This window comes from Suncus etruscus, chromosome 1, assembly GCF_024139225.1.
Source record: "Suncus etruscus isolate mSunEtr1 chromosome 1, mSunEtr1.pri.cur, whole genome shotgun sequence".
NCBI lineage: Eukaryota > Metazoa > Chordata > Mammalia > Eulipotyphla > Soricidae > Suncus > Suncus etruscus.
In genome coordinates, this window is record NC_064848.1 from 203423432 (window position 1) to 203443082 (window position 19651).

Sequence of the window (19651 nt, forward strand, 5' to 3'; positions counted from 1 at the left end):
CCGCCAGCTGGATGGGAATAAAGCCACGTGGCTGGGGCCTAAGCACAAAGGCCTCCATCCATCGCCATCCAGCCCCATCGTTAATTATTTTATGCAACAACCAGGGATCAAACCTGGGTCTCTTCTGGGTCGTCTGCATGCAAGGCAAATGCCCTACTGATGTGCTACTGCTCCGGCCCTTTGATTTTGTTTTGTTTGCAGATTTGGTGCCACACCAGGCAGAGCTTTGGGGTGCTGGGAATTGAACCCAGGTCAGTAGCATGCAAGGCACTTGCCCTACCCCTTTGCTTTCTCTCCAATAGTTGCCATGGTCTTTTTTTTTTTTTTTTCTTTCTGGTTTTTGGGTCACCCGGCAGTGCTCAGGGGTTGCTCCTGGCTCTGTGCTCATAAATCGCTCCTGGCAAGCTCGGGGGACCATCTGGGATTCTGGGATTCGAACCACCATCCTTCTGCATGAAAGGCAAATGCCCTACCTTCATGCTATCTCTCTGGCCCCTGCCACGGTCTTAAAAGAAAACTATCACCAGACCTCTAATTCTGGGATGTTTTCCTTGTGTGTGTGGGGGGGAATTGGGCCACACCCGTTGGTACTCAGGGGTTACTCCTGGCTCTGTGCTCAGAAATTGCTCCTGCAGGCACAGGGGACCATAGGGGATGTCCAGGATTGAACCCTGGTCCATCCCAGGTCAGCCCCTAGCAAAGCAAATGCCCTACCACTATTGCTTCAGCCCTAATTCTAGGTTTTATGAGCCAAATTCAGAGCAGTCCACGTTTAGAAGTCACCCAAGGTTACCTTGAGGAGCACAAGGGGATTAAGACTGTGAAATGGGGCAGGAAGGTCGCTCAGGAATAGAGTTTTGCATATTTGAGGCCCAAGTGCACCCTGACCCCTGTCGACATAAACCAATAGGAAAGCAAAGGTGAAAAGAAGAAACTGAACCCCAGAAGAGAGGGAAGATTTTTGGGAACTCACTGCATAGGGTGGTGAGCAGAGATATTTCCTTTGCTCAGTGACATCATGTGTCCCCCCACACTCCATCCCCCTCTGGAAGTTGCTGGGGTCTGCAAAGCCTTGTGTGATGTTGGAGAGAAAATCAAGCGTCCTTGAAAATGGGATTCCAAAGCTGGGCTGGAAGAGGGACGCTTTCATTACCCCAACTTTGCAGGTGCATCGTGACCTGGAGAATCTCTGAGATGTCTCTCTACTGGGGTCCAGGCTCCTGGGGGGGGGGGGGACATAAGTCTGCTAGTCACGGAGCTGCTTGGGAGCAGTAGGATGTCTGGGGATTTGCCATATTTACAAGTCAGAGCCCTGGTTGGTTCAAGTGGGTAGGGCAGCAGGAAAGGAAATTGGGGTTCAGGGAAGGGTCAGAATGTTGGGGGAGTGGTACAGAGAGGCGAGTCAGAGATGAGCTCTGGCTGCTGGGGGCAGCTGCTGTGAGATGGGGGCTGTAGGGGCTCATGATTCCGAGGTTCCCTGAGCAGACTGTGCTTCCCAGGCTGTTTGTCTCTGCGTGGTCCCAGCTCCGTGAATGGCACCATCGGGGGGTCCCTGAGCGTTCGGTGCACATACGAGGAGAAAGACACAGGAAAGGACAAATACTGGTGCGAATCCTTATGTGTGCTATGGAACAGTGTGATTGTGAAAACATCAAGTACAGATCGAGAAGTGACAAAAGACCGAGTGACCATCAGGGACGACCCGGCAAATCTCTCCTTCACCGTGACCATGGAGCACCTCAGAAGAGCCGATGCGGGAACATATGCATGTGGGATCTCTGGGCCCCTTTTAAAATTAGACTCCAAGGCCTGGGTTGAAGTGACTGTATTCCCAGGTGAGGAGGCTCAGGGAGGAAGGGCAGAGGCATTGATCAACCCTGAGACTGAGCAAAGGAGATGATGGGAGGCTGAGTTGGGTCACAGTATGAAGGAAAGGGGATCCCCTGGGAGGTCAGCCCTGCAGAACCCCCAGGTTGGGCTTCAAGGGTTCCGCTATCTTTGTTGGGGGTGAAGTTTCTGAGCTCAGTGGGGACCCTGGGTAGCCGGTGTGGGCTTGCAAAGTATAGAGTCCTCTCTAGCAGGAGGCTGAAGGGGTAGAAACTGAGTGCAGAGTTGACTTAGGGCTTGTGTGGGGCTGAATCCTGCAGGCAGGATGGAATCAGGATCTTCAGGACTCCTTTGGGAAATGCTTCCTGGCCCAGGAAATTCCTGCCCCCCCAATCCAATTCTTTCCCCCAAACAAACAGGCATTGTGTGTGGACACCGACAAGTGAGTCATCATAAGAGCCCAGCTTGGCTTTCTTTCTTTCCTAGCACCTAAGACAACCTCTCTCGCTCCTGTCACCAAAACAGAGACCTCGTCATGGACCACCCAAAGCACATCTATGCTGCCCACCACGCTGGCCACGACAAATGTCTCCCAGAGCACCCATGGCCAGAATGAGCCCTCTGCAGGCAACGATGACAATAAGTAAGACTTCCTAGGGGTGACTAGGAGACTTCCTTCTCCTGGGGTGACCCAGGGTGGCACCTTGTCTCCTGCCCACAGGTACAATGTGGTGGGGATCTGAGCTGAAAGCTTCGGTCATTGCACCTTCAAGCTTGGTACTTCTTTGGTTGGTTTGTTTTGGGGCCTGAGCAGTGCTCAGGGCTTACTCCTGGCTCTGAGCTCAGGAATTACTCCTGACAGTGTTTGGGGGGACCTGTGGGGTGTCAGGGGTCAAACCCATGTTGAATATGTGTAAGATAAATGTCCTCCCCACTGTTATAACACTATAACAGTAGTATAGATGTAGAAGGAGAATTTTAACATCTACTGAAACATTAATTGGAGGTGAGAAAGAGAGAGAGAGAGAGAGAGAGAGAGAAAGAGAGAGAGAGAGAAAGAGAGAGAGAAAGAGAGAGAGAAAGAGAGAGAGAGAGAAAGAGAGAGAGAGAGAACAGTCACTTTGGGCATAGGAAGCCTACATTTGATCCCCAAACCTGCATAGGTTCCTGAGCACTACCAGGAGAGATACTGAGCACTAAATCAGGAGTAGCTCCTGAGCACCAGTAGGTATACCCCCCAAACAAATGAACTAGGGGTCCCTTGAGCAACTCAGACCGAAGCACTTGTCCCCAAGGTGTCCTCTGAGCACTGCTTGGGAGTCCACCCAAATATTTTGATGGGAGAAGGGGGCCTAGCCTGGGTGAGGCCCTGGGTTACCCCCAAAATTGCCTGGCCCCCCAGCAGTATCTGTGGAATGAGGGGGACACATGTCACCCCCCACAGTCTCCTGGTGCTGCTGTTGGTGCTGACGTTGCTACTGCTGCTGCTGGGGGTCACCTCGTTGCTGGCCTGGAGGATGATATGGAGACAGGTCAGAGGTGAGGTCCTTTCTACACCCCACAGCCATGTACTCCAGATCTCTGTCCACGCCTCTGCATGTCTGCTTCCACAGCCCTACACCCTGCACCCACATCACTATATCCCTACCCTGGATCTCACAGCTCAGCATCCATACCCTATATACTCCATATCCCTACAATTCACAGCCCTGAACCCCACAACCTTGAACCCCAAACTTCTACAATTTATACCCCAGCACCCACACCCCTGCAACCCATACCCTACAATCTACACCACTGCTTCCCATATGACTCACACTCCTGAAATCCACACCCCTATACCCCCTATACTTTATACCTCACACTCCTATGCCCCACATTCCTGTACCCCCATACCCCACACCCCTCCACCTTCATATCAATCCCTCCTGCATCCCACACCCCTGTACTCCATTTTCTGTACCTACACCCTACATCCCACATCACTGCACCCCAACATCCCTGCATTCCTGGCACCCTCCAGTCTGCAAGTGAGTCTTGTGTATCTTTGACGATTCTATAATAGCTTGTCCTGGCATCATAGAGAAAGGCTTGGGGGATCCCTGGAGGAACTATCCTGACCCTGCTGTTCAGGTCTGGGGTACAGGTCTGCTCCACACTTTCCTTATGCAGGCGAATGCTACCAGATGCTGGTCCCTGGGACAGGAAGAGTCAACAGGCTGAGTGCTGGGGGTGCAGGAAGGAAGCCCAGGTTTGGTCCCTCAGGGCAGAAGGACATGACCCTCAGTCACCAAACCTGGCGTGATCCCAAAACTAAAAATAAGCATTCACCAAACACACAGCACAACATACAATATACAACATGACACACACCAAATGATACATAACACAACCAGACACACAACACAACATGCATCAAACAAATAACGAACAAAGCAACCAAACACACACCAAACACATACAAAAAACAAACTCTGGTTCTCTTAGCAAGATCAGGCAGGGCTGCCCCAATCTTCCCTTTTGCTGCTCCTGTTTCCACAGCTGGGGCACCCTGCCGAGTCCCTGCTTTGCCCCTTAGGGCCTTTCAGCTTTCTTCCCCCTGGGACTTTTGCAAATCCCCCAAAGAGGACCCAGGGGCCCTCCTGGTGAGCTCCACTTCCCACACCAGCTTGTCACCATTCCCTTCAGATCCCAAATGGTGACTCTGGAAGGCTCTGGAAGTATGTGGATCCTGGTGAATTCTTGGGAACCAACTGCCCTGCCCTGTGTGGGTTTGCACAAATCTGTCTCCTAGGTCTGAGCACTTTCCTTCGATGCCCCTTGAGACTTTGGGCATGGCCCTGGGAGATCAGTCTACAGGAGAGAAGGTGCCAGGTGTCCTGGCATTGGTTGAGCAGAGAGCTCAGTGGGCAGCAACCAGGCAAAGGCCCTGTGGCCTCCTGCTTTGCTCCCCTCCAGACTGCAAGTTCTTGGGGAGAAGGTGTCAGCAAGAAGGTGCCAAAGGCTTGAGGCTTGTACATATATGTGAGCTGAGCGTTTCCATGGTGCAGGGGTGTGTGGTCTCCATGCTGCACCCACTAGGTGCCACCAGCACTTCCTCCCCTACCCCTGCAGAACAGGGTCCCTCATTCTCTTTGCTGGGTGTGAAAGGAAAAGCATTTCTTCATTCCAGCTGTGGCCCCTCTGTGGCTGGGGTTCAGCCTCCTGTTGGGGTTTTGTGTCATCTGCTCTTCAGGGACTTTCCCAGCTAGAAATGTCAGCTTCTGGTTCCTCAAGAGAGACCTTTCACCTAGAAACCATCCCCTACCCCCTTAAAAGAGAGAGGAGAAAATCCAGTGGGGGAAATCTAGCCTCAAAAGACAATTCCAGCCCCAGCAAAGCCCAGTGTGGGGGACATGGGGCTGTTGGGGTCACCGCAACAAACATACCCTTTTATGATTTTTTTTGGTTTATTTGTTTTGTTTTTGGGCCACATCCAGTGGCACTCAGGGGTTACTCCTGGCTCTGTGCCCAGAAATCACTCCTGGCAGGTCACTATGGGATGCTGGGGATTGAACCCTGGGTGGGCCGCATGCAAGGCAAGCATCCTACCTGCTGTGCTATTGCTCTGGCTCAGGGGTCCTCAAACTTTTTATTTTATTTATTTATTTATTTATTTATTTATTTTTGGTTTTTGGGCCACACCCAGCGGTGCTCAGGGGTTACTCCTGGCTGTCTGCTCAGAAATAGCTCCTGGCAGGCACGGGGGGGGGGGGGGGGGGACCATATGGGACACCGGGATTCGAACCAACCACCTTTGGTCTTGGATTGGCTGCTTGCAAGGCAAACACCGCTGTGCTATCTCTCCGGGCCCTCCTCAAACTTTTTAAACAGTTCACTGTCCCTCAGACCATTGGAGGGTCTGACTATAGTAAAAACAAAACTTATGAACCAATTCTTTTTTTTTTTTTGTTTTTGGGCCACACCCGGCAGTGCTCAGGGGTTACTCCTGGCTGTCTGCTCAGAAATAGCTCCTGGCAGGCACGGGGGACCATATGGGACACCGGGATTCGAACCAACCACCTTTGGTCCTGGCTCGGCTGCTTGTAAGGCAAACACCACTGTACTATCTCTCCGGGCCCATGAACCAATTCTTATGCACACTGCATATATCTTATATTGCAATGAAGAAACAAAACAGATACAAATACAATATGTGGCCCGTGGGCCATAGTTTGAGGACCACTGCGAGTCTGACTGGTTCTTTTCTTTTGTTTTTGGGCCACACCCAAAGATGCTCAGGGGTTATTCCTGGCTCTGCACTCAGAAATTGTTCCTGGTAGGTTCGAGGGACCACATGGGATGCCGGGAATTGAGCTAGATCTGTCTGGGGTCGGCCATGTGCAAGGCAAACTATGCTATGCTATCACTCTGGCCTCCCTGCCAGGTTCTTTTAAGTTTAATTCAGCCTTTCTTGAGGGCATCAACCCCAGTCCTTGGTGTTTCTGAACCAGTCAGTCTATGGCTCATACATTTTATTTTATTTCTGTGTGTGGAGGCAGGGAGGGGACACAACCAGCAGTGCTCAGGGCTTATTACTGACTCTATGCTCAGGGATCACCCCAGCAGTGCTCAGGGGTGATCTGCAGAGCTGGTAATTAATTTTGGGTTGCCTGTGTGCAAGGCACTATACTATTGCTCCCACCACTTGCTCTGCATTGTTTTTAATTTGAGGACGCATCCAACGGCATTTAGGGGGATCATGGAATGTTGGGATCAAGCCCAGGCTTTCCCAGCCCCCTCAAATCACCAGCTCTGTGTTTCTCTCGGCATTTTTTTTTTTTTGGTTTTGGGCCACACCCAACCACCCTCAGGGGTTACTCCTGGCTCTGTGCTCAGAAGTCGCTCCTAGCAGGTTTGGGGGAATATATGGGATGCCAGCAATTGAACAGAGGTTCCTCCTGGATTGGCTGTTTGTAAGGCAAATGCCCTATCACTGTGCTATCTCTCCAACCCCCTTTCTCTGCATTTTAAAAACTTATAAATAAGTACTGGAGTGACAGTACAGCCAGGAGGACATTTGCCTTGTATGTGGCCAACTTCGTTTAATCCTCAGCATCCAAGGGTCCATTGAGCATGTCAGAAGTGATCCCCAAGTGCAGGGCCAGGAGTAAGCCCTGAGCATTGTGGGGTGTGTCTCTCTTTCCTCAAAATAAAATTTCTTGAAAAGCTCCTAACATAATCTTCACCATCTTTACACGCTCAAACCATCAAGAGAAGTTGCAAGAATTTTTCGGCTTTGCAGATTTTCTCTTCCATATGAGTTGGCTCTCCCCTCCCTCACCTGGGCTAACTTTGGGGTCATTGTGGACATTTGGCTGGCTCTGGAGCCTCCTTGTTTCTTAGTTCATCCATTCATTCATTAATCCTTTCATTCACTCATTCACTTATCCATTCATCCATCCATTCATCTGTCCATCTATCTATCCACCCACCTATCCATTTATCCACCCACCCATCCATCAATCCACCCACCCACCCACCCACCTACCCACCATCCATCCATCCATTTATTTTTGCCCTCATTCACTAATTCACCATTCCACTCACCATTTTCTTTCCTGCCATAGGAAGAACACAAAAGTGTGTGTGTGTGTGTGTGTGTGTGTGTGTGTGTGTGTGTGTGTGTGTGTGTTGGGGCATGGAATCCATGTCTTTAGATAAAGATGAGTTAGAGGGGGCCCCCTTCTTATTTTTGTCTGGGGTTCAGTCTTCTTACACTCCTCTTGTCTCTTCAGCTATTAAGAATCTGGCGCCAGTCCAGGATTCCTGTCAGGTGAGAGGCAGAGGGGCTGGGTGGAATTTCATGATTGGGGGGTCCATAGCCCCACCTGGTATGGGGGGCTCTTGCAGAGCAGACTGGTGTTGTTTGGGGACCTGGTCAGTGTGTAAGGCTTGCCCAGAGTGGCCCTTCCTGGGGTGCTGGGGGATGAATGTTCAATCCTGCCCCCAGACTGTGGAGCGGAATGAACTTGAACCCTGTTATGCCAACCTGGAGCTGGAGACGCTGCGGCCCCCTGGGGGGCACCCTGAACCCTTGGAGCAGCTGGAAGTGGAGTACAGCACAGTGGTGAGTGCCCGCTCACCAGTGGGGTGGGCCATCATCTTGTGGGTGAGATGGTGAGAGGGAAGTAGGGGGCTGGAGTGATGGTGTGAGTGTGAATTTTGCTAGACTGCAGGGGTGGTGGTGAGGGAAGGTGGGGTGCCGGGGATGGTTCTGAGAGTCAGTGAAGCACAGCACTGACTGAGAGCCTGCTGTATACTGCACAGCAAGAAGCATTGTCTGTGCTCCTGCTGTATACCACACATTGGGATTTGGATTCATTGTCTGAATGCCTGTTGGATACCACACAGCAGTGTTAGAATCTGCCATTTTCATTGTCGGGGTTTCTTCATCTCTTTGGAATAATTCTGCTTTTCAGACTTCTTATCAATAACTCCCAAGCCCCCTCCCTCTTACAGGTGAACCCTTAGGCCCTACAGAATAGAAGAAGAGAGGGGGTCACCCCTGCCCTCACCCACTCAGTGATAGTAAAATGATAGTAAAATGATTCAGGCAGGGAGTGAAGAGGATGGGGAACATTTGAGGGTTACACACAAGTGGATGTGGGGGACCCAGATCTGTTCCCAGGATGTTGGGCAGGGTCTAGGTTCACTTCAGGCCTCTCTGAGCCTCACTGTCTCTGCAGGCAGCCCCGAGGGAAGAGCTTCACTACAGCACCGTCGTGTTCAGTCCCCAAGACCAGTACACTCAGACCAATGGGGTCCCCCACTATCGGTCCATGGAGCCGGAGTACAGTGTGGTGCAGAGGCAGAGGAAGACCTAGGAATCCCCACACCTGCCCGCCAGGACCATGGAAGCTGCCCCAGGAAGGACAAGTAGGAAGACGAGCAGGCAGCGGTCTTGAAATTGGGAGTCATGAGTTTGGGGTGACTTTCTTCCTCTCACTGCTGGTCCTGACGTGGGGAGCAGCAAGGGCAGGTCACAGGGGCTGAACCCCATGTGACTCCAGGAAAAGGCACAGTGGACAAGACAATGCCCAAGGCTCACTGCATAAGCCTGCTCTGTGGTATGGTATGGAACAATGGGACTAGAAGAACTTTCTCAATCAGGAGCTCGAAGCACTCGACGGCCAGATGGGGCCCATGGTCCAGAGAACTTCGGAACCCTGGACTTGGGTCCTTTGGCTAAAGAAACCGTTCTCAATAAAGTTTAAGCTGGAGACAGAGCAGAGGCCTTTTCCTTGCGTGACCCAGGTTCGATTCCCAGCATCCCATATAATCCCATGTGCCTGCCAGGGATTTTTGAGTGCAGAGCCAGGAATAACCCCTAAGCATTGTCAAATGTGGCTCCAAAACAAAAACAAAAACAAAAACAAAAAAGAACGTATAGGGCTCGGAGAGATAGTACAGTGGTGTTTGCCTTGCAAGCAGCCGATCCAGGACCAAAGGTGGTTGGTTCGAATCCCGGTGTCCCATGTGGTCCCCCGTGCCTGCTATTTCTTTTTTTTTTTTTTCTTTTTTTTCTTTTTTTTGGTTTTTGGGCCACACCTGGCAGTGCTCAGGGGTTACTCCTGGCTGTCTGCTCAGAAATAGCTCCTGGCAGGTACAGGGGACCATATGGGACACCGGGATTCGAACCAACCACCTTTGGTCCTGGATCGGCTGCTTGCAAGGCAAACGCCGCTGAGCTATCTCTCCGGGCCCATGCCTGCTATTTCTGAGCTATTTCTGAGCAGACAGTCAGGAGTAACCCCTGAGCATCGCTGGGTGTGGCCCCCCCCCAAAAAAAAAAAAAACAAAAAACAAAAAAGAAAGTTTAGGGGCCGGGCGGTGGCGCTGGAGGTAAGGTGCCCGCCTTACCTGCGCTAGCCTAGGAGACGGACCGCGGTTCGATCCCCCGGCGTCCCATATGGTCCCCCAAGCCAGGAGCGACTTCTGAGCGCATAGCCAGGAGTAACCCCTGAGCGTTACCGGGTGTGGCCCAAAAACCAAAAAAAAAAAAAAGAAAGAAAGTTTAAACTGTTTGAAAGAGAAAGGAACAAAGATACTCTCAAGCAGTTGTTTTGTATCTATGACTCTAAGGTCATGGAGGGTCTGGCTGCCAAGGGGGGGGGGGGGTGAATAGGAAGCTGGGACACCCCAAGAGGGGATTTCCCAATGAGCAGGACGTGGCTGATTCTCCCCATGCTGGGAAGCCCTGAGCGCTCTTATCTGCAGAATCAAACCAGATGCCAGCAGTCCCTGAACCCCTGGGCGTTGCCACCTTCTGTGCTGTCCTGGACTTTGTCCCAGCTCTTCCCCAGGTGGAAGTCTATTTGGGGTCAATGACCAAGTGAACCCGAAGGCTAAAGAGATGCTGACCTCGGAAGTATCATGAAAGGTTTTTAGTTTGTTTTTGGGCCACACCCAGCTGTGCTCAGGGGTTATTCCTGGCTCTTCACTCAGGGATCATTCCTGGTGGTGCTTGGGGGACTATACGGGATGCTGAGAATCAAACCCAGGTCAGCCACGTGCAAGGCAAATGCCTTGCCCTCTCTGCTATCACTCTGGTGCCAGAGGGAATGATCCAAAATTTTTCCTCTGTTTCTTTCTTTCTTTATCTGTTTTTGCTCCATTGGGTCACAACACATCTGGCACTGCTCAGGGACTACTCCAGACTCTGTACTCAGGAATCACTCTGAGTAAGTGCTCAGGGGCCCATATGGGATGCCAAAGACTGAACCAGTTGGCCATGTGCAAGGCAAACGTCCTCCCTGCTGTACTATAGCTCCACTCCTATATATATATATTTTTTTTTACATTTCTTTTTTTATTTTAATTATGACAACAAAGATGTAAAGAAGAGGACAGGGTAAAGTTACAGTGGAAGCCCAATCACCCATAAACAGAATTCTCGGTAGTCCCATCGATGATATCCCAGCCTTGAACTTTCAGCCAAAGAGCATTAAGAAAAACAAAACTGAACCCATGTACAATACAATTACTTGTCCCTCAAATCCCCAGTTGTAGTACATACTATTTCTTAGCAGCACACAAAATAATCTAAAGACATTATACTTATGTAGCTCCTTAAACATTGAGGGCAAAGTACATTTCTCTAGTTCCATGTACATACTAACTAGTTTAAGTTAACCTCAAAAGTTTTAGTGGCTTGTTTTTCTTAAGAATTGGAGTCAAGGGAACATAGTAAAAAATGGTATTAAAGTGGCATTTGTTTGCATAGGCCCATCAAAACATAAGGGACATGGAAAGACAAATTATGGTCTAAATACAAGGAGACCCTAACCCTGAAGTTTCCTGGCACAGGATTGACTCAAGGCTCCAGTCAAATTAGTTTGTCCAATTCAAGTCATCGTCTGTAGTGGCAATACACCTCCATTCCTCACATAGTCTCTGTTGTTGGTATCATGCTTCTGTATTAAAGATCCTGGAGTCTGCATATCCCATATTGCAGTCAGGATGGTGCATAGCATCCTCTCGTTTCACCACACACTTAAGGGGCACTAGAGAGAACCATGTCCTGTAGAGCAGGTCATTGATGTTGTCAAGTCTTCTCAGTGTAAACGGAAGTCTCTTTTTAGGGGGGTCGATGTCAGACCCTTGGTAGTGTCTTTCCTGGTAGAGGACTGCTTCCAGCTGTTGCTGTAAAAGACCTTGGATGTTTCGTAGATAGCTTGGCTGGTTCTGGCGTGAATGGAGGATGCCCATTCTTCTGAGGCCTGTGCCAGGTCATTATATCAATGTTCAGGGTGTAAGGTACATTGTACTGAGATTTATTAGATAAGAACTTATCTGTATGTATGGTGTTTTCCCATTTTAATGTGTCTATGCAAACAAGGATCAATGCCATGGGGTGTTATTGGTGCATCTGGAGGCAATAGGAACAAGACCTGCAATTTCCATGACATAGTTCAATCATAGGCATCAAACTGAGGGACAGTTCCACCAACAATCCTTACTGAACAGCTTACAAAGAATAGACAAAATGAAAAGTGAATAGAAACATCATGGTAGAAGAATATATAGAGAGTTACATCAGTTAAAGAAAATACCCATAAAATATTCAAAAGATATATGTGTTCAATTTGTGTCCTTCTAAATAATTCTGGGATTTGTTAGATATACTGTATGTCTTAGGTCAGAGATTAGAACTATGTGTTACTGAAGTTAAGAAGGGTAAATCTGGGGTACTGATGGTTGGAAGGAGCAAATGTTCGCGCGGGGGCACTAGCCCCCGCGCGGTTTGCAAAATGTAGACTGGTATGAATTACCAGTGACAGACTGAGTATAGCAGAGCAGCTATCTGCCACCCACCAGATCAAACTCTACCCCCTAAGCCCAACCCTAGGCCAGTGTCCCGGCCCGGCCTGGGAGTGGGGAAAACCCAGGGTGCCCCGTCAGCTCCTCCCAGAAACCCACCTGGAGATCTGGAGGAATGATTTTTTTAATCTTTTTTTTTCTCTTGGGGCTATACCCAGCAGTGCTCAGGTGTTACTCTGGTTTTCCACTCAGGAATCACTCTTGGCTTTGTTCAGAGGACCCTGTGGAATGCCAAGGATCGAACCTGGGTCAGCCACATGCAAGATAAGTGCCCTCCCTGCTGTACTATTGCTTTGGCCTTATTTCTTTTCTTGTTTTTGTTTTTGTTTTTTGGGCCACATCTGCAGTGCTCCAGTGTTACTCTTGACTCTGCACTCAGGAATCACTCTTGGCAGGCTCAGGGACCATATGGGATGCTGGGGATCAAATTTGGGCTGACTGCATGCAAGGCAAGTGCCCTACCTGCTGTCCTAATGCTGTCCTAATGTACTAATGCATCCCATCTGTTCTTTCATATATACATGTATGTATGTGTATATATATATATATATATATATATATATATATATATATATATAATATTTAAGCACCATGATTCTAAACATGATTGTAGTTGGGTTTCAGCCATAAAAAGAACACACCAATGCAAATTTCTCACTGCCAGTGCTCCCATCTCCCTCCTCCTCCACCCTTTGCCTGTATTTGAGACAGGCATTCTACTTCCTCACTCATGGCCTGGAAGGTGGCGCTAGAGGTAAGGTGTCTGCCTTGCAAACGCTAGCATAGGACGGACAGCGGTTCGATCCCCCAGCGTCCTATATGGTCCCCCCAAGCCAGGGGCGATTTCTGAGTCCATAGCCAGGAGTAACCCCTGAGGGTCAAACGGGTGTGGCTTGGGCCCGGGGAGATAGCACAGCGGTGTTTGCCTTGCAAGCAGTCGATCCAGGACCAAAGGTGGTTGGTTCGAATCCCGGTGTCCCATATGGCCCCCGTGCCTGCCAGGAGCTATTTCTGAGCAGACAGCCAGGAGTGACCCCTGAGCACCGCCGGGTGTGGCTCAAAAAAGAAAAACAAAACAAAACAAATGGGTGTGGCCCAAAAACCAAAAAAAAAAAGATAGTCATGATGGTTGTTAGTGTAGTTATTTCCCTAACTGCACTCACTACTCTTTGTGGTGAGCTTCATGTTGTGAGTCAGTCCTTCTGGCCCTCATCTCTATTGTCTCTGGGAATTATTAATTATTTAAAAAAATAACTAATATAACTAGTTTTTTGGGGGATGGGGCTTGGAGCCACACCCAGCAGTGTTTAGAGCTGACTCCTGCCTCTGCATTCAGGGGTCACTCATGCTGGTGCTTACTCAGAGTGCTGCTGAGATTGAACAAGTGCTTTACCCTCTCTCCAGACACAAGTTTGTTTGTTTGTTTGTTTTTGGTTTTTGGGTCAGACCCAGCAGTGCTTAGGGGTTAATCCTAAGTCTGCACTCAGAGATGACTCTTTTTTCTTTTTCTTTTTTTTTTTGGTTTTTGTGTCACACCTGGCAGTACTCAGTACTCCTGGCTCTACACTGAGAAATCACTCTTGGCAGGCTTGAGAGACCCTATGGGATTTCAGGATTCGAACCACCGTCCTTCTGCATGCAAGGCAAACTCCCTACCTCCATGCTATCTTTCCAGCCCCACAAGTTTTTTTGTTTTTTTAATTTCCTTTAGAAAGGGGCACAGCCTGCTCACTTTCACCCCATTGGGAGAATTTATTTTCCCCTATGGCCACACCTGGCAGCAATTGGCTCTGCACTCAGATTACTCCTGGAAGGCTCTAGAGACTATATGGAATAGAACCCAGGTTGGCTGCATGCAAGGCAAACACCCCATGCTTTCACTCCAACCTTTGGGAGCATCCTTCATTCAGAGCATCTACTCAAAGCTTCTGGCTGGACTGGCTTAAGAAGGATCTTCAGAGCCAGAGTGATAGCACAGGGGTAGGGCATTTGCCTTGCATGTTGCCAACCCAAGTTCAATCCTCAGCATCCCATACGGTCCTCCAAGCACTGCTAGGAGTAATTTCTAAATGCAGAGCCAGGAGTAACCCCTGCCAACCACATGTGACTTGCCCCCAACCCCTCCAACACCACCCCCCCCCAGAGGATCCTTTCTTCTTGTGGGTGTTGAAAACAGCACAAATTCTCTGCCATCTGGGTCTCTGCAGGCACAGCAGGACCAGTCTGAGATCTCAGGGATGACCCAGGTCTCCTGGCTGGTTCTGGGTCAAGGAAAGTCTGGATTGTGGGTGGGAATGGTGGAAGTCAGCAACACCCATTTCATAGCTGTGAAGACTGAGGCCTAGGGGGCAGTGAGGGCCAGTCTCATGTCTACAACATCTGGTTGGGGCCTGAATTCTGGTCCAGCACTGAATGCTTGGGCTTTTGTCTGTTGATGTAGGCTGGAGTCTGGCCTGGCTCACAAGCGCCCAGAGTGGCTAGGATGGGCATGACATATATGCACCTGTGCATGTGTGTATCAAACCCTGGACTTCACACATGCAAAAAAAGGCTCTTCCTCTATTAGGATGGATGTTCTAAAAGTGGGGCCCTCCTGCTAGCACGGGGTATCTGCAAGGTTCACACAATATTCTCACGGTTGTTATTAAAGTTCCCCTTTCTCCTTGCCACTGTCTCTCTGCTGCCTCCTGGCCAAATCTTGCACATGCCTGGGCCTTTCTCTTTCCCTTGAACTTCTGACCCAGCTCAGATTGCTCAAGAAGGGTATTTATTTTTTGGGGGGTGAGTGGGAACTGGGATGTCCCTGAGCAGTTTGAGAGTGGAGGTGCTCCTCTCTGTGGGAACTACTTTGCCTCACTTCACCCCAAAAGGACCATAGATGTTTTTTGGGGGATCAATTCCCCAGGAGTGTTGGGGGCTAAAGGAGTTGGGGGTGACAACAAGCATCATGGAAAGAAAGCAGTCACTTAACAGCAGAGATGCTTAGGCCCTAGATGCTTAGGTCTAGGGGACCCGGGTGCCCCTTTGGCTTCTCTGGGGAGCAGAAGGTTACCCCCGAGCATGGAAAGCTTCATATCTCTGTGTTAGCAGCTTCTTCAGATAAGTTATCTCCAAAACATCACTCAAATTACCTTTGTTGTATCTATTTTTTTTTGGTTTTTGGGCCACACCTGGCGGTGCTCAGGGGTTACTCCTGGCTGTCTGCTCAGAAATAGCTCCTGGCAGGCACGGGGGACCATATGGGACACCGGGATTCGAACCAACCACCTTTGGTCCTGGATCGGCTGCTTGCAAGGCAAACACCGCTGTGCTATCTCTCTGGGCCCCTTTGTTGTATCTTTAGAAAAATTTTGGGGGGCTTGAACACAATGTGGAGGGTGTTTGTCTTTCATGCAGTTGACCGGGGTTCTATCTACAGCATCCCATAGGGTTCTCTGAGCCTGCAAGGTGTGATCCCTTAGTGCAGAATCAGGAGTAACCTCTGAATGCTGCTGGTTGTGGCCCAAAATCCAAAAAATTTTTTAATTATAATACCATGATTTAGGGACCGGAGAGATAGCATGCAGGTAAGGTGTTTGCCTTGCATGCAGGACTGTGGTTTGAATCCTGGCATCCCATATGGTCCCCTGAGCCTGCCAGGAGCGATTTCTGAGCTTATAGCCAGGAGTAACCCCTGAGCTCTGCCAAGTGTGATCCAAAAACAAACAAAACAAAAAACAAAACAAAAAAAAAAACAACGAAACAAACAAACAAAAAAACCAAACCATGATTTATCAAGTTGTTCATGATATAGTTGTTGTAGGCATCAAATGTTCCAACTCCAATCCCACTACCTATGTGATTTTTCTTCTCCCAGTGTTCCCAGTTTCCCACTCCCCCCCCCCAGACTCTCCCCTTGTAGATACAAATACCTTGATTTCATATTGTTAAAACACAAAGTAGATGGAATGATCAAAACTTAGCTCACTAAGGGTCAATTTGTTATAGTTGCTATTTCTCTCCATGGTGTGACTAAAGTCAGTGTCTGAGGCTTGACTGGGCTGTGGTTGGTGCTATTTGAGGACTCGGTTTTACAGTTAAGGCTTCCTGAGTTTGGTGAATTTCTATGCAACCTTCTCATCATGTTGGCTCTGACCATAGTGGGCTAACACTGCTATGAAATTCTGACGTGTCACACAGCTAGATCTGGAACAAATTTGGCAGTTTGAAAAGGTGAAGCTGTGCAGCTGCGCTGTTTCTGTTGGAGGATGTCGGATGTGGCTGTGGGCTGCTGTAGGGCATGCAGAAAGGGGGATCTGCCCGATCAGCCAGACCAGATTTACTTGAGCAGAGTCAACACCATCATTTGGGGGGGGGGCTTAGTAGAGGAACTGGGTTGTTTTTCTGCTGGAACATGGTGCATATGGGCAGAAGCTTTTTGTTCTGTTTTGCCCCAAATACTGTCAGAAAATTAAGGATTCTTGAAGTCTCTGTCTCTCTCTCTCTGTCTCTCCACTCTAGGCAGTGCTCAGGGATTTTTCCTGGCTCTGTGCTCAGGCATCATTCCTAGCAGGCGTAGGGGGCCATATTGGGATGTCAGGAATCAATGCAGGTCAGCTGCATGCAAGGCAAGTGCCCTCCCCACTCAAAGTCCTCGAAGACTACAGATATCTGGGTCTTCTCAGAACCAGCCTCCATTTCCATAACCTGGATCCGCCATCTTGCCTCAGCCTTGCTCTTGCTTGTGGATCAGTCGAGCATGGGCCTCTCGCCTTTCAGTGATTGGTTGGAGGATGAGTAGTAGAATAGGAATCAGCCAATGAGACTGAGGGCAGAGCTGGTGGGTGGGACTTGAGAAACCTGGGAGGAAGATGCTCTTTCTAAGAAGCTCCTGTATGTCTGATATGACCATGTGTGACTCTGTCCCAGGCAGGGGAAGAGTCACTGTTGAGATAGTGAGGAAAGAAAGGTCAGGAAGGAGCTTGCATCAGTTAACCCCAATGACATCCCCGAAGACCATGTCAACCCCTAAAAAATTACAAAATAATGAGATTGCTGGGAGATAAGAGAGAAAGTTGTGGTTACTCAGTCAGACCACCTTGTGGGAGGCCAGAGTGCAGGAACCAATTCCAGAGTTTGGGGGAGCAACAGATTTTGGAGTTTTGAAAATGAGGTACTATGCCTGAGTCACCCTTAAGGCCAACAGAGTTGGGAGTGGAGAAAGAAACTCAATAGACTGAAAATAGGCTTTGCATAAAGGATCCCTGAATCTTAATCCCTGGCTCCACATGATCTCCTGAACATGGGGAAGGGTGCCCTGAATCTGGAAAAAAAAAAAAAAGATGAATAAAGTTAAACATTCTACATCCTCATAGAAGGAAGAAGGAAGAGTGGGGATTACCTGCTTGGGGCCAATAAATTTATTTTTTTTTTTTTTTTTTTTTTTTTTTTTTTTTTTTTGGTTTTTGGGCCACACCCGTTTGACGCTCAGGGGTTACTCCTGGCTATGTGCTCAGAAATCGCCCCTGGCTTGGGGGGGGACCATATGGGATGCCGGGGGATCGAACCGCGGTCCTTCCTTGGCTAGCGCTTGCAAGGCAGACACCTTACCTCCAGCGCCACCTACCCGACCCCCAATAAATTTATTTTATTTTATTTTTTGTTTTTGTTTTTGGGTCACACCTAGCAGCACTTAGGGGTTACTCCTGGCTCTACGCTCAGAAATCACTCCTGGAAGGCTCGGAGGACCATATGGGATGCTGGGATTCGAACCACTGTCCTTTTGCATGCAAGGCAAACACCCTACCTCCATGCTATTTCTCAGGGCCCCAAAGGAGTTTATTATTATTATTATTATTATTATTATTATTATTATTATTACTATCATTATTATTTTTTACCTTTTTTAGGTCATACCAGGAAGCATTCAGGGGTTACTCTTGGCTCTGTGCTCAGAAATTACTCCTGACAGGGAACCCTATGGGATTCTGGGGATTGAACCCAGGCTGGCTTCATGCAAGGCAAATGTCCTCCCCACTATGCTATTGCTCCAGCCCTGAGAAATTATTTTGAAAATAATTAAAAGGAAGCCAGTGAGGTGGCGCAAGAGGTAAGGTGTCTGCCTTGCAAGCACTAGCCAAGGAAGGACCGCGGTTCTATCCCCCGGCATCCCATATGGTCCCCCCAAGCCAGGGGCAATTTCTGAGCGCTTAGCCAGGAGTAACCCCTGAGCATCAAGTGGGTGTGCCTGAAAAAAAAAACAAACAAAAAAACATTAAAAGGAGGAGCAAGAAAAGAGAAGCATGGGATGTGGTGTTCCCGGTGACCCTCCAGTTACCAGAGCCCTCAGTGAGGCAGCCGGATCTGCCTCTTCCTCAGTCATGCCAGCACTGGTGTACCACCTGATAGCCAGAATCTTCTGGAACTTGGGTTGGGCGCACAGTCACAGAGGGGACTCTAGGCTCTGGGCTGTAGAGAAGGGCTCACAGGGCCTTTGTCCGGTGGAACCAGATTCCTCCTGGCACATGAAAGAGTCAGGACCAGCAAGGAAAGGATGAAGAATGGAGGATGAAGGTGAGGGACAAGATTTTTCATCTGAGGTTTGGGAACAGCCCTTGGGGACTTATGGGAAGTCCTTCTTCTTGCCTCAAAGTCATTCTGTGGGAACAAAAGGCTGTGGCCAGTCCCCATCAAATTCTGAGGAAGTTCTGCTTGTAATACAGGCAGTATACTTCTGTTATAAGATGAGCAGGGTTGGGTCATGGGGTGGCCTGGGGAGACACGCTGACATAGTTACTCATACCTTTATTCGTTATTATTACTGAACACTGTCAGGGCAATGATTCACATTTATTTCATGATCTTATTGTACAATTATTAATAATATTTACACCCATACGAATGCAATGGCAACCATCTCATGGAATGCATTAAGATGGTTTTTTTTTTTTTTGGTTGCTGTTGTTTTTTTTTTTTGGTGAGGAAGAAGATTTTTGGCCACACCCCACTATGGGGTTCTTCAGGTCCAACTTGATTATCTGAGAAACAGAGTTGGTTAAAGTGTCATTAACAGATGTGTCCATGGTATGGGGGTATGGCAGGTCTTGGGGTGACAGGGTGCAGGGCTGAGTGAGTTCCCAGGCTGTCTGCCTACCTTGCTGTCTCTGTCTTTCCCTCTGTCTCTCTGCCTCTCTATCTGACAGATCTCCCTAACATCTGTCTTTCTCTTTCTGTCTCTTTCCCTGTGTCTTTCTGCCTCTCCTATCTCTGTCTCTAACACCTGTCTCTAATGTTTCTGTTTATCTCTGTTGTCTGTCTTGTCTCTGTTTCTCCCTCTGTGACTTTTTCTGCTTCTCTCTGTCTTTTTCTCTATCTCTGTCTCTTACTCTGTCTCTGCCTCTCTCTTTGTCTCTGTGTCTTTCTGTCTTTGTCTCTTGCTCTGTCTTTGTCTCTTATTCTCTTCCTGTCTGTCTGTCTCATCCAT

General features: G+C 48.9%; 2 protein-coding genes across 2 annotated transcripts in view; both read right to left on the minus strand.

Annotated features, from left to right (window-relative positions):
• Positions 1–19651, minus strand: part of FADS6 (fatty acid desaturase 6) — a 1183177-nt gene that overhangs the window by 408596 nt on the left and 754930 nt on the right. The gene's annotated exons all lie outside the window — the stretch shown is intronic.
• Positions 1–19651, minus strand: part of HID1 (HID1 domain containing) — a 994098-nt gene that overhangs the window by 156786 nt on the left and 817661 nt on the right. The window lies entirely within an intron of this gene.